Genomic DNA, 13,297 nt, shown 5'->3' on the forward strand with positions numbered 1-13,297 from the left:
TTCTTCCTTTCTCTCATTCGCGCCCCTCCAAAATATCTTGAATGCAAATGCTAGCATTCCCCCTTTCCTCTCCTCCCATTCCTCCTCTCCCTCACTCTCTCCTCTCTTCCTCTATCTACAGGCCCCTCCTTTCAACCCTTTCTCGCCACCAGCTCTCTCTCTCTCTCTCTGTGTGTTTTCTTTCTGTCGTTTCCTCTCAGCTGATAGAGCAAGGCGTGCTTTGCTCACTCAGCAGTGAAGGCATACAGGGGAAAGAAAGAGGGGAGGGAGCGTTGAAAGCTGATTGGTTAGTGAAAAGGGGGGTCAGCTGTAGTGGCTGAGGTCGTGATTGGCTGGGGCGAGGGAGTGAAAGGGGGGGAGGAGGCGTGGGGAACCAAAACCACGCCCACCTGCTCCTGCTTGGCCTGTTCTACAGAAGTAGAGACAGAGTAGCCAAGTCTGCTTATTATAAGTGACTTTGGGCTTGTTTTCCTGAAAAGTGGCTAAGACATATTGGTAGTCGCGGGTTGCGGTTTTTTGGGCTTGTTTCTAAAGTGTAGTTGCTTATTTGAGCTCCTGTCTCTCTCTTCTATACCCGTCTAGTTTGTCCTGTTGCAGGATCCATACACAACCCCGATCTAAATCCAATCTTGTAAATGCAAAAATGACACGATACGTTGAACTTTAAGTTTATAACGAGAAAAATGTAAAGTTATAAGCTAAAAATGGACGCAAAAATGCAATCCAATGCATGCAATCCATAATAAATTCATACATATATATGAAGTGATCAAGTGGCCGCCTCTCTCTCTCATATTGTGGTAGGTAAGGTCGCTTGTTTTGGTCTATTTTTTGGGGGAGAGTTGCTTCTTTTGGGCTTGTTTCTATAGACCTGGTTGCTCATTTCTCTCGCGAGATCTGGCAACACTGAGTAGAGATCAAAGAGCACTTTCCTCTAACCGTGTGTGTGTTTGACAGCTACAAGCATGTTTTGTGTACAGTGTTTAACTTGTGTAATCTCTTCCCATAGTGTGCCAGCCCCCCACAGTGTGGTTGTGTGTCTGTTAGTTAAAGAACAACAGTTAATAAAGGAGGTTAATGCCTCGGAGAATACAGACGCAAACATCTATGCAATTCATCCTCCCCTTTCCTTTGCTGTCTTTTTAACACAAAAGGCACTCTGTGTGTAGCGTGGTATGTACGCAGCACAAAAGCAGAAGGCTTATCGGCTGCTACAGTACAGATAGAGAATGAAGTGCATGTGAAAAAGTTTATCAGCTGAGTACCAGCAGCAGCCCTCAGCTGTGTGTGCGAGTGTGTATATTTTGCCATCTGTGAGCTAATAAGGAGCAGCATGTTGACGAGGCATGAACTATTTCAAACGGATTGATGTGGTTAAAGTACACACAGTGTGCGAGCAAGTGCATCACACACTTGTGTGCCCGCTCTCACCACACACACACACACACACACACACACACACACACACACACACACATTGTGGCCGGAGATTACACAAGCTAAAGCACTGAGCACAAAACATACTTGGAGCTGTCAAGAACACATATTTAGCACGCAGCTTTGTTACAGACACAAACACACGTCTACCCGGTTATGCTTTACCCTTATTTAGGGAACCAGGATTGACTTGTTATCAGATCTGTGCTGGTTGAGATGCAAAGACACACAGAGCTATCAATAGCTTTGTCTCACATGTTTCTGTCACTGTCTTTCTCAGACTCCTCATCTACGTCTATCTCCTGCTCAGTTTCCATCTGTTTCCAGAACCAGTTGCTGCTGCTTTGCTGTGTTATCTCCCTCATACAGAAGGGTGAAGAGGACAATGTATGTAGTTTTCTGGAGCTTTTCCTTAACCCAAATTAAGGGTCTAAGTATAGACGGTGTTGTATGTTGTGCAGATTGTAAAACGCTTCAAGTTTAACATGTGATTTGGGGTTATTTTAAGTGATATGACCTGCATAGTTATGTCATTTTAGCACCTTAACATTAGGTGGAGTTATCACAAAATATGTAGAAATACAGTTTCTCATAATCATGGAATAAAGAAAACTACCTTGCTACATCAAAATCTGTCACACCTGTCAGGTGGATAAAACTACAAAAACATTTTTTTAGGGGAGGGGGAGGTAGACGGCACAAGACTGCAAAATAGACAGAGGAAGATAAACTCGGGGCAGATTGAAATGAGGCAAGAAGCCTGTAAAAACTGTGATAATGGGGACTTTCTGCTCTCAAGCAGCACTGTTATGTAGGATTTTGTGTTTCAGCATGCACAAACACACTTCTGTCCCTTTAAGAGCCCATGTTGCCTTCCATATTTGGAAAAAAGGGTGTGTCTAATCACTGAAGACCCTCCTCCATTCAAGGGCACGCTGAGTGCAGCTGAGGAGAAAGAAGCATTGAAAACACACTGTTCACATTCCATCAAACACATGCATTGATGCAGTCCATGACTTGAGAGCATTGGCAGTGTTTGTTTTGATGTCTAGATCACGATGTTGGGGTTGGATTCTCATCCAGGGCATGTGAAACGCTGCGTTACACACATAAACACACTACTCTCATACAGTACCTTGTTTTTCTGGGCCTCTGAAAGTGACACCAGCTGTGTTTTGGGGGGTTTTACCCAACAGCACTAATCGGTCATATCCTTAAAAAACTGAAGAGCTTCGATCGGACTCTACCAGCCCAAAACTTCCTTGAGTAAATCATTCAGTCACAGTGTAAAGTAACCAGTTTGAAATATCGAAAACAAGGTCCAATTCACCCTCCTTCTCGGGGTGGGAGAGAACAAAAGGAGGAGAGGAAGAAGGGAGGTGGAGGAAGGGTGGGAAAGGAAAGTGTGTCTCTGAGTGTATGAAAGGGGGGGGGGTGTCTGTGCAATACTGGACATGTTTGAAGAGGCATGGACCCCTGCGTGTGTCGGTGTCCATTTCTATCGGCATGTACAAAAGTGTGTCAGTAGTACACATAGGAGACCTATATGTGTGTTTAAGTCAAGAGGTGTACATCTCTCCGAGTGAGTGGTGAGAGCAGCCAAACAGTGAATATCAACAAAGCTCCGGTGTGCAGAGGCAAATTTCCCAGCTAATATCTACGGGAAGCACTGGTGCGTTGCCTTATTGGCTCAGATCCATTTGAATTCTCTGATGCAATGTGTTTGGTTTTATTGTAACATTTAGGTGCATTAGTATGCTGTAATTAGGCAGTAATATTGTAGGAAAGCTGATGTTTACAATGACAATCATTAACTTGTTGGCCCCATTTAGTATAAATTAAAGCCATTATAAAACATTTATTAAATAAATATATCAACCTTCCCGTTTTAAGTGCTGGCTGTCTCACTTATACAGCACATGCTATTTTGTCTTCATTTTCTATTTTCAGCAGCCTCAGTTATTATGTGTCACCACATGGTAATAACATTAACTGCTTTCTATTTTCAACATTTCAGCCCTTATTTCTCTGCAGGCAAGAGTGTCTTATACATCCCGCTTTCTTCCTGCAGGCTACAGGACTAGGCCAGTTTGACTGCTATTACCCCACCCAAAAACTTTACCATTATCAGATCAGACCAGTTCCTGCAGGTTGTTTCCCACTCGGAGTGGTTGCTTTATATTTACATTTCAAGAGCACTGTAACAAGCCGGTGAGATGAACTCTCTCTGGGAGGGTGTGTTTAACCAGCTGCCTGTTGATGAATAAGATCACAATGCTGAAAAGAGACGTGCTTCTTTAAGTATTGAACTTTACTATCAAGTGATAAGTGTCACTTGATATAATGGCATCTATATGGGTTAGGGTTAAATTTAGGATTGGGGTGAAGTTTAAACCACGCCAATGCAGCTGAATACTGAACACAGACTTTTTTTGTTAGTCCATTTTAAACACTGGACTGTCCAAATAAAGTGTTCCTCAAATAACTTGTTTGTTTTTCCATTACCAGATGTGCCTCTCTGTTCACTTCTGCAATCGTTTCTTGACTAGATTTTGCATGTGTGGAAATGTTTCTTTTGAGTATCTTGTAATCAGTGGATTTCCTCACAGATAATTAAAGTTTGGTGTGATCCAGTCTTCCTTTCTTTTATTTTCTAACATATTTACCTACTGATCTATAACTAACACTAATGTTATGTCATGATTTTGTTACTTTTTTCTATGAAATATCAAACACTTCCACTCGCAGGAGTAGAGGTCTACTCTGTGATGCTTTCTGGTGTCTGGTCAGAAAAGCTTTCCTTTACAGTTGGCTCACTTTTGTTGCGGGAAGATGGGAGTAAAAGGAAAGAGAAGGACACAATCAAGTAATGGTTGATACGTACAAGAAGAAAAGAGAGAGACAGTGCAATGGGAAGAAATGCAGAGATGGGGAGGAGTGTGGCACCCTGAGTCTTGGTGACAGGCCGGGCCAGCTCAGAGGATGGAATGTTCCAGAGAAATATGTTGCCTATTCATGGAGGACAGGATATAAAGCCCCATCTCTCTCTCTAGCTCCCTCTCAGCCCTCACTCCTTCACCCTGAATTCAGCTGCCTGTCTTTTCACCTCACTCTCTGTGTGCCCCCCCTTCTCCTGGCCTTTGGGTATTTTTTTTCTGTCCATCTTCCTTCAGCTTAAATCAATTCCTTTTCTCCCTTTCATGCTTGGGGAACTCGCACAGCATGGTGGTGCTGCACCACTCAGGCTGGTAGGGGCTGAATGTAGTCCAGCCTGCCATCTGGGCACTGAAATGAAAAGAAAGAACATCACTTTCTTCGCTATTTTGCTCACTAATACCTAACCAGGGTATGTTGTCGCTATTTAACCAGCCAACCTGACTGATGATTGGTTACTAGTAGGGCTGTCAATCGATTAAAATATTTAATCACGATTAATCGCAAGATTGCCCATGGTTAATTTTTATAATTATCTGTTCAAAATGTACCTTAAAGGGAGATTTGTCAAGTATTTAATAATTTTATCAATTGACAACACAAAACAATGACAAATATTGTCTAGAAACCCTCACAGGTACTGCATTTAGCAGTAAAAAATATGCTAAAATCATAACATGCCCAACAGGCAACAACAGCTGTCAGTGTGTCAGTGTGCTGACTTGACTATGACTTGCCCCAAACTACATGTGATTATCACATATCACATGGGCATGTCTGTAAAGGGGAGACTCGTGGGTACCCATAGAACCCATTTTCATTCGCATATCTAGAGGTCAGAGGTCAAGGGACCCCTTTGAAAATGGCCATGACAGTGTTTCCTTGCAAAACTTTAAGTTTGGAGCATTATTTAACCTCCTTCCCGACAAGCTAGTATGACATGGTTGGTTGGATAACTTGGGTTGTCTAGTTTCATATGATGTCAGTATCTTCACTCTAACTGTAGCTTTAAAACTGAGTCCGCTACAACCTCCGAAAGATCGATTGCATTAATGTGTTAAAGAAATTAGTGGCGGCAAAACGCGTTATTATCGCGTTAACTTTGACAGCCCTAGTGACTAGCCACAGTGGCATGGGGGAGAAGATTACAATAGCGATTAGAGCTTGCTTCATTATATCCACATTTGTAGGTGTGTGATCATTTCACAACAGCAGAATAAGCTGAGGAAACAAAGCACCTCTTTACAATGACCTTAAGGATAAGTGTTAACCTAAACTAAAATACCAGCGAAGCTTGCACACGTGCATGTTTATGGACACGCACACATACACAGCGAGCGGCTCATCCATTTTGGTCTGGGGCGGGCGTTACGGGGTGAAGGGTGGAGAGAGGTCTGGCTAGGGTTAATCCTGAGATCAGTCTAACACAAACACACACATGCTTGTGCTCGTTAAGCAGCAGTTAATAATGAGAAGCTTTGGTATCACAAGAGTTGCAACTCTGTGTTTGAGCTCTATGGCAGGGCTGCACCCATTCATATACAAATCAAATAGGCAAACAGACATTACACAAGCACATAAATAAAACACAAGCAACCTAAATAAGTTGGACACAGGTCCTATATGTGTGTATGTCTCTTTGTATGAAAGCTGCCAATGTATCACATTATATGCATCTTAATTTTGCAATACCTCTCTGCATGCAAATATGATAATGACAGCATGTTTCTCCCATAATATGTCATCAAAATATGTCTGTCCAAAATGTCATCACTTTTCTCCTATTAGACATTTGTGTCAAATTGTCATAATAAGCAGATGAATTCTTGAGTTATGGCCAAAAAACATGTTTTGTGAGGTCACAATGACCTTGACCTTTGACCACAAAATCAAATTAGTTCATCCTTGAGTCCAAGCGGACGTTTGTGCCAAAATTGAGGGAATTCCCTTCAGGCGTTCCTGAGATATCATGTTCACAAGAATGGACCGGATGGACGGACAACCCAAAAACATTATGCCTCTGACCACGGCTGTCATCGGTACAGAGGCATAAAAACATTCTGATTCAACATGATGATGCCAGATGACTAGTTGATCACACTGTGAGACTGATCTTTTCAGATAACTCGTCACTGGACACTCAACCATACATGCAGTATATTGATCATAATTTGACATTGTATAAAAGGTCATTTCTTCAGTCCATCTGGTGACCGCTTCTCAACTGTGTCATGACACTGATAGTGCCCTCTGCTTGTTACACTGGGCTGCAAACAAAGGGGATCCTGCCAAGGACAGTGCAGTTTTGGAAAAAAAACTGCGCAGGCTCAGATTTTTCCTGGCTCCGATGAGACCCGCAAGAATGGTGGCCAGGCACACACACACACAAACATTTACAGCACAATAATGCACCACAACTGTGAGTATACAAATAAAGACACAGATATGCCCCAGTGATAAACAAAAAGCTTCAGGGCTCCACTTCTGTAGGCCTACTGTGTGATTAGCTCTTGCTTCTCTAGGCATTGTGGAAAAGAAACAAACACACACACGCATACAGCACCATACTCCTTGAAGGTGTACAGTACACCACAGCTTTAAACCTCTTTGGGAGGACATGAGACGTACTAATGCTTTCAGGCCTTCAGGAAATACACAATTGTTTGTGTTCTTTAATATTAGGAAAAACAAGACTGTTTCAGCTGAACCCACCATACTTCCAGTTCAGATGCAAACATCAACACAAAAAAGCTCCCTATCCAGTTTGGATCATTACCTGAAGGTCATTACTGTTTTTTTTATAAATCCCAACATACAAATCCAGTATGTAAAATAATATTAATAATGAATTTCCAAGAGCGGTTATCACAGCTATCCAATGTGAAACGCTTTTTCATTTTTTGTAAAACTCAATTTAAGTGACAAATGATGCATGCAAAGGCCCGGGCCTGTCATACATGCTCAGCCTCTACAAGATGGAGAGACGGGAAAACAAGCAGCACAGATAGACAAGAGGGCTTTTGATGCACGGCGAGGGGAAGGAAACAAATGACAACGCACTGGAGAGTGATGGACAGAGGGAACAAGACAAGGACGAGAGGGAGAGGACACAGAGTGAACAGGTCTTAGCTTGATAAGCTCTGTGTTGACCTATATAATGCACAGAGATTCATCTGCCTTCCAACATCTACTCATTTATTCGTGGGGTTGTATGGAAGCAATATCAACAGAATAAATGGTTCACAGGCTACATACATAGAATTATATTTAGCCTGTGTATATGCACGCCAAGTCATCCACTAGGATCAAAACCCACTTACGAATATTGCATTTTAGACATCTTCCATGTTTGTTGCAGCAGCTCATTATTACCAATATACACATGTTAAACAACACATACTAAACTAGTTTTCTGGTTCTAGTTGTGATACTTTGCATGAATAAAACAACAAAGAATATCAATCCAGAATTGATGTATCAAGCAATATTGCGTGCCCAACTGTGGTTCCTGAGCTGTGGTAAATTCTCTCGGAGCAATCTTCAACTATAACCTTATTATAACCTTCCAATACCCACCTAAATATTGTAGTTTTCATATTTGTGCATCAGTGTGGTAATTGTGGTACTGACCCCGACTATGGCTGTAAGAAATAATTGATTAATCTGTCAATTATTTTTCCAAAAATGAAAAGTTCCCAGAGGCCCACGATGACATTTTCAAATGGTTTGTTTTGCCCAACCAACAGCCCTAAACCCAAAGATATTTAGTTTAAGATTGAATCAAATGGTTAAATAATCCTCTCTTTTGAGAAGCCTGAAGAAGTAAATTAACAACTGCAACATGCAATTATTTTCATTATCGGTTAATCTGGCAATCATTTTCTTGAATAATCGATTCATTGTTTAATGAAATGTTAGAAATAGTGAAAAAATACCTTTCATAATTTCACAAAGCCTTAAGTGATGTCATCAAATTACTCGTTATCTTTTCCCCACTGAAAACCTAATAATATTCAGTTTACTGTCAAATAAGACAGCAAGTCCTCAAACTGAGAAGCTGGAACTAGGGAATATTAATAATAATATTCTGTTAATAATTCATCATAATAATAAATTGATTATCAAAATAGTTGCTGATTATTTTTCCGTTGATTGACTATTCGATAATGTTTGACATTTTTGCTTGATAAAATGGCTTAAATGTACATTCACAAGTACTGCTAGCCAGAGATAAAACTCTCACATACCCACACTGAACAGAACTGGATATCACAGCGCTTTGTCTCTCAGGGTGTAATGTCAAACCATGTTGATTTATTCAGCAGGTGGTACTGTCGCCTTGCCATCCTCCTCCTCTCTCTCTGGACTTCTGTTGTCAAATGTGTTTGAATAAAGTCGAGCAGGCTGCTACTATACATGGAGCTACCAAACACCCAAAACAAAGATGGAGCACTTGACACAAGACAACATTTTCAGACTGTCTCTCAAAAGATGTGATGATGGTTTTGCATCCATTAATGAAACATGAGAAAAATGAAATAATACTGAATATTAGCCACGTCTCAATATTTCCATTCTGCAGGTAATCTACTGCTGCACTGATCCTCAATGGGACGATATGTGCTGAAACATTGATTTATAGGTTTTCTAAATAACTGCTTCATCAAATTATGAGTCATTTAGGCAACTCCAGCATGTCACAAGCAGTATCCGCCCTTTGCAAGGTCAATCAGAAGCAACATTAAAATGACCTTCAATCCTGGCTGGAGTGGGCAGTTTGAGACACTTAGATTGTAATTACTGAATACCTCAACTTAATTTCATCCTTAAATATACTGCCTAGGTGACTACCTCATTATTTGAGTTTTCATTCCATTATTGCATTGCTGAGTTTGGTCTAATTGCCAATAGACTTAGACCCTCTACCACATTTAAAATAGTCTCCTGATACTTACTTATTCTTGAACAAGCATGCTTGAAATCATTGACATTCCCTTCAGTGCCCTATAAATAGGATAACCACAGTCAGTCAATGCTGGAACACAGTTACAAACATATGGAATCTGCAGGTTTGTAAGAGGACTAACTAGTCCCTCTTATTGACAGTTAAGTGGACTAACTGACCTTAAATGTTAAGCCTGACACTTGGTTTAAAAGGTGTCGGTTTCAAGGTCAAAGTGGTACCTGTCAAAGCTACACAGGTGCCTTGAGGAATAAGCTATTATTAAGAAAGAGAGAAACAATTTAAAACATGTACTTTAAGCTTTAAAAGCTCCTTACAACAACGTTTTTGCATAAGTGACAACCATTTGGTGAAAATACAAGCAAACACACACAGTTGCCCTGTGACCTCTCCTCTTGTTAATTTTATCTTTCATCTCCACCTGCCACTGCTCTGTCCCTTGGCTGGACAAGGTATCTTATAACAAAACAGCATCACTCTGATTGACTCTCTAATCATTTCAGCAAATCTAAAACCCATGGTTGGGATCCCTGAGGGGTCATGAGATGATGTCAACTTTTAAAACATCTAGTAATGCCATATACTGCCTATAATCTGTGTGATAGATGTTATAATCTTTAAAAAATGCATACAATTTTATGCCACTGGGCTTCCACAAACAGTGGATCGAGTAAGTAAAAAAAAATATGTAAGGGATAATGAACAGCGAGCCGGTCATTGTTGTGAAATAAGAGAAAACTACATTAGGTATAAGCTCATTTGCACATTTACACACACAGCACCTTATACACTTATTTGCACACTATATGCACTTTGCATTTTAATGCTATTATGCTGCTATGTCGAGGAGCCAGAACAAAATAATTTTACTCTCTTATACCTGTATATTGAGATTTAACAATAAAGGAATATTGAATCTTGAGCTCCTAAAACAAGTGCTGTAGTTTTTATCATTATTATTTTAGGACAAGAAAGACATTGTTCTGTGTCAGTCTACCAGTCAGAACTGGTTCTTGGTGTTGATTTAAGGCTATAAAACATGTATTCACAGTGACATACACATGCTTGACAACTATGTTTGCTATCTTACCCTTTACAGCTAACACTTAATAGCTAAATAGCTCTTTATTAAAGACAGGTAATTTAGCTCTCATAAGGATGTAAATTGCATGCACACACACACACTCACATGAGAGATCAATATAGCCCAGAGCAGTGTTGAGTACTGGATCTAACCCACATAATCATCTGTAATCTCTGACATCAAATCCTGCAGAGACACATTGGAGGGCTGACAACAAGCCTTCATCAGCTCAGAGCGTTTAATAGCTACCCCCACTTGCCACACTCACAAAGCGCTGGCAGGTTGAGATGCAAAAAAGAAAAAGGAGAATTGCAACCGTGAACCATAACCACTCAGTTAGATAGCCGTAAGAGGTACGGAAGCTATATTCCATTTGCTCAAACATAGGTTGGGTGCACAGGTGCCCTTTAACTTGGACTCCTTAATGTCACAGACTAGAACTAAATAAAACGGTATACTGTAACTGAACTGCAGGCAAGGTAAGAAGAGCCACTTGCAGGCCAATGTTAGACAGAGGCTGTAACAGTGTTAGTCTGGGCCTAATCTAATCAATCAGAAGAAACTAGGCTCTTACAGTATTACAAGCTTCAAGTTAGCGTCATGTCGACCATAATGTACTCTTCTAAATAGCATAACTAGGTACTGATGGCTCTGTATATTACCATGAAAAAACACACTCATGACCACACTCTTGCTTAACTCAACGTCCTTGACTGGGCAGTAAGCATAGAAGCAAACAGACCAATCATCGCTGGGAATTCCTGCTGTTGTTTTCCTTCCACGCTAAAATGTCCCACACTAATCCTTGCTGAGTTTTTGATCACTCCCCATCTTTTCTTTTGATGTGAGAGGATTTTCTAAGTTTCTTTGTCTCACCTGAATACACTGAATTAATGTCTTCTCTTTTATATTTTTTGCCCAGTGTGTTTTAGCATTTGGGAACTTAAGTGAAAGAGTGATTGTGCATGGGACAAGCCCAGACTCAGGACCCAGGCCTGCTGAACAACATGCACCTCGCCTTCAGGGTTGGTTACAGCAAAGATCTGCGTGACGTCACACTCAGCTGAGGACAAAGCCCACTGGTTTCTCCCAGACAGAAGGGTGGGGGGTGGCTGTCAGAGCAACGCAAGGACAAGCAAGAGAGAGAAAAATGTCGACTTATTGCAGATGGATTTGCTGCGGCAATGACTGTGTGTGCGTGTGTGCAGAAATCTTTTTTATTAACATACATGTGAGACAGCTGATGGATTCCCATATGCACGTGTGCTGTATGGGCTGATGCAGAGTGAGTCTGACTGCATATACTTGTGCCTAATGTGTGTGTCAATGCCATCCTGTCCTGCATGTCAGGACAATGGGAGGCAGTGCATCACAGGCAGCATTATAACACAGTAATAACTGACTCTACTCTAGCACTTTATAGATTTTACATCTACTGTAACAAGGTGTCAATGCTCCCTTCACTGCATGATGCAATGCAATTCCCAAGTGCAATCCAAAGGGAACAATACGCCTACTGCACTCCTCATCTCCTATAAGCTTTATCATCATCACTCCATCCGCTGAGTTATAGTCATAATCTCACAGATATACATATATATATAGGCCTAAAGACTACATGCTAGTGCTGGTTGATCCCTCCTTCTTTGCAAAGCCCATTATGCACAATGCCAGGAGGGCATGAGTGTGCAGTTATAACTAAATATTTGCACATGCATTTTGATTAGATACACACACACCCACTCATGATGGTGATTAATGCATTGGGATTTATATCCCTAACCACTGCAGACTGCATGCACACGCACACACACACATAAAGAAAGAGTGAGGAAGGCAGACAAAGCAATGGGAACGCCCCCTACACCAGGCAAGCTATACTGTCAGGTCATCAGCTGGTTTAGGCTGGATTCCAATCATTCTTTGCACAGATTAATTAAAGGAAAATGATTACCTGCATGTGTCACTGCAAGCATCCATGAATCACCAAAATAACCTTTGTATAATGCAACATCTATCATTTAAAGTGCAACACAATGCAGAAGATTTAGCAAGCCAGATTTCACAGGTTTTGAAGGCTACTCACCAAACAAAAGGTGGACTCAGGAGGAAAAACTCAAGCTTGCACTGACGTGTCCCAGTCGTTTGGCCTTTTTTGTTATCTATCTGCAGCGTTGTCGCATTTCAGGTAGCTAAAGGGTAAAAAATCGACTTCAAAAAGCTAAAAAGCTGTTAAAACCTTATCTGGATGTCTGATTGGTAAGATAATCAGCCAGATTCAGTCTCTTCCTCCCACTCTGTCTTGCCACATAGCTCGCTAGTAGGCTGACTACGTCCCTTCCTCTCTGTGTGCCTGTCTTTTTGTGTGCTCGCAGCTGTTTTCGTTGTTTCAACCTTTCAGCCTGAAAGTCCTCCTCTGGCCCTTTAAGCGACAACGTTTCCGGGGTTCGTCAGTAAATATATAGAGGGGGCGGGGCTTCACGGCCAGCTGAGCGCCTGTCATTTAACTGATTGGTCGCTTCTATTCCTCTCAGCCAATCAGCGCTCAGGGATTACGCCTTCTTTAAAATATGCATAAATCCTGCTCTGTGATTGGACGAGGGATTAATGTGAGAAACGCCCAGTACACGTGCTTTTTCTCCCCTCCCATTCTTTAGTGCAAAGGATGGCTGTTATACTGGAGCTCCAGCTATCAATAGATCTTCTAATATTTAATAGAAAACCACAATAAAACATGATCTGATATGAAAGCAAACACTTTATTCATTCATTCTCACCGTGCAATGTCATTTTCCACTTGTGCAATTTTGTTAATAGTCTGTTTATTGTCAATACTGTATATACTGCTCCTATTTTTGTACTTCCTTCTATTTAAATGG

At 41.1% G+C, this 13,297-nt stretch overlaps 1 protein-coding gene across 2 annotated transcripts in view; it reads right to left on the reverse strand.

Annotated features, from left to right (window-relative positions):
• The window catches only part of atosb (atos homolog b), a 29,355-nt gene extending 16,505 nt beyond the window's left edge, over positions 1 to 12,850 (reverse strand). For both annotated transcript variants that reach the window (XM_074639150.1, XM_074639148.1), the window contains exon 1: positions 12,505 to 12,850. The gene's annotated coding sequence lies outside the window, so the exon portion shown is untranslated. The remainder of the gene's footprint in view (positions 1 to 12,504) is intronic.
• Between the last annotated feature and the right edge of the window lie 447 nt (positions 12,851 to 13,297).

This window comes from Sebastes fasciatus, chromosome 6 (assembly GCF_043250625.1).
Source record: "Sebastes fasciatus isolate fSebFas1 chromosome 6, fSebFas1.pri, whole genome shotgun sequence".
In the NCBI taxonomy this organism is placed as follows: domain Eukaryota; kingdom Metazoa; phylum Chordata; class Actinopteri; order Perciformes; family Sebastidae; genus Sebastes; species Sebastes fasciatus.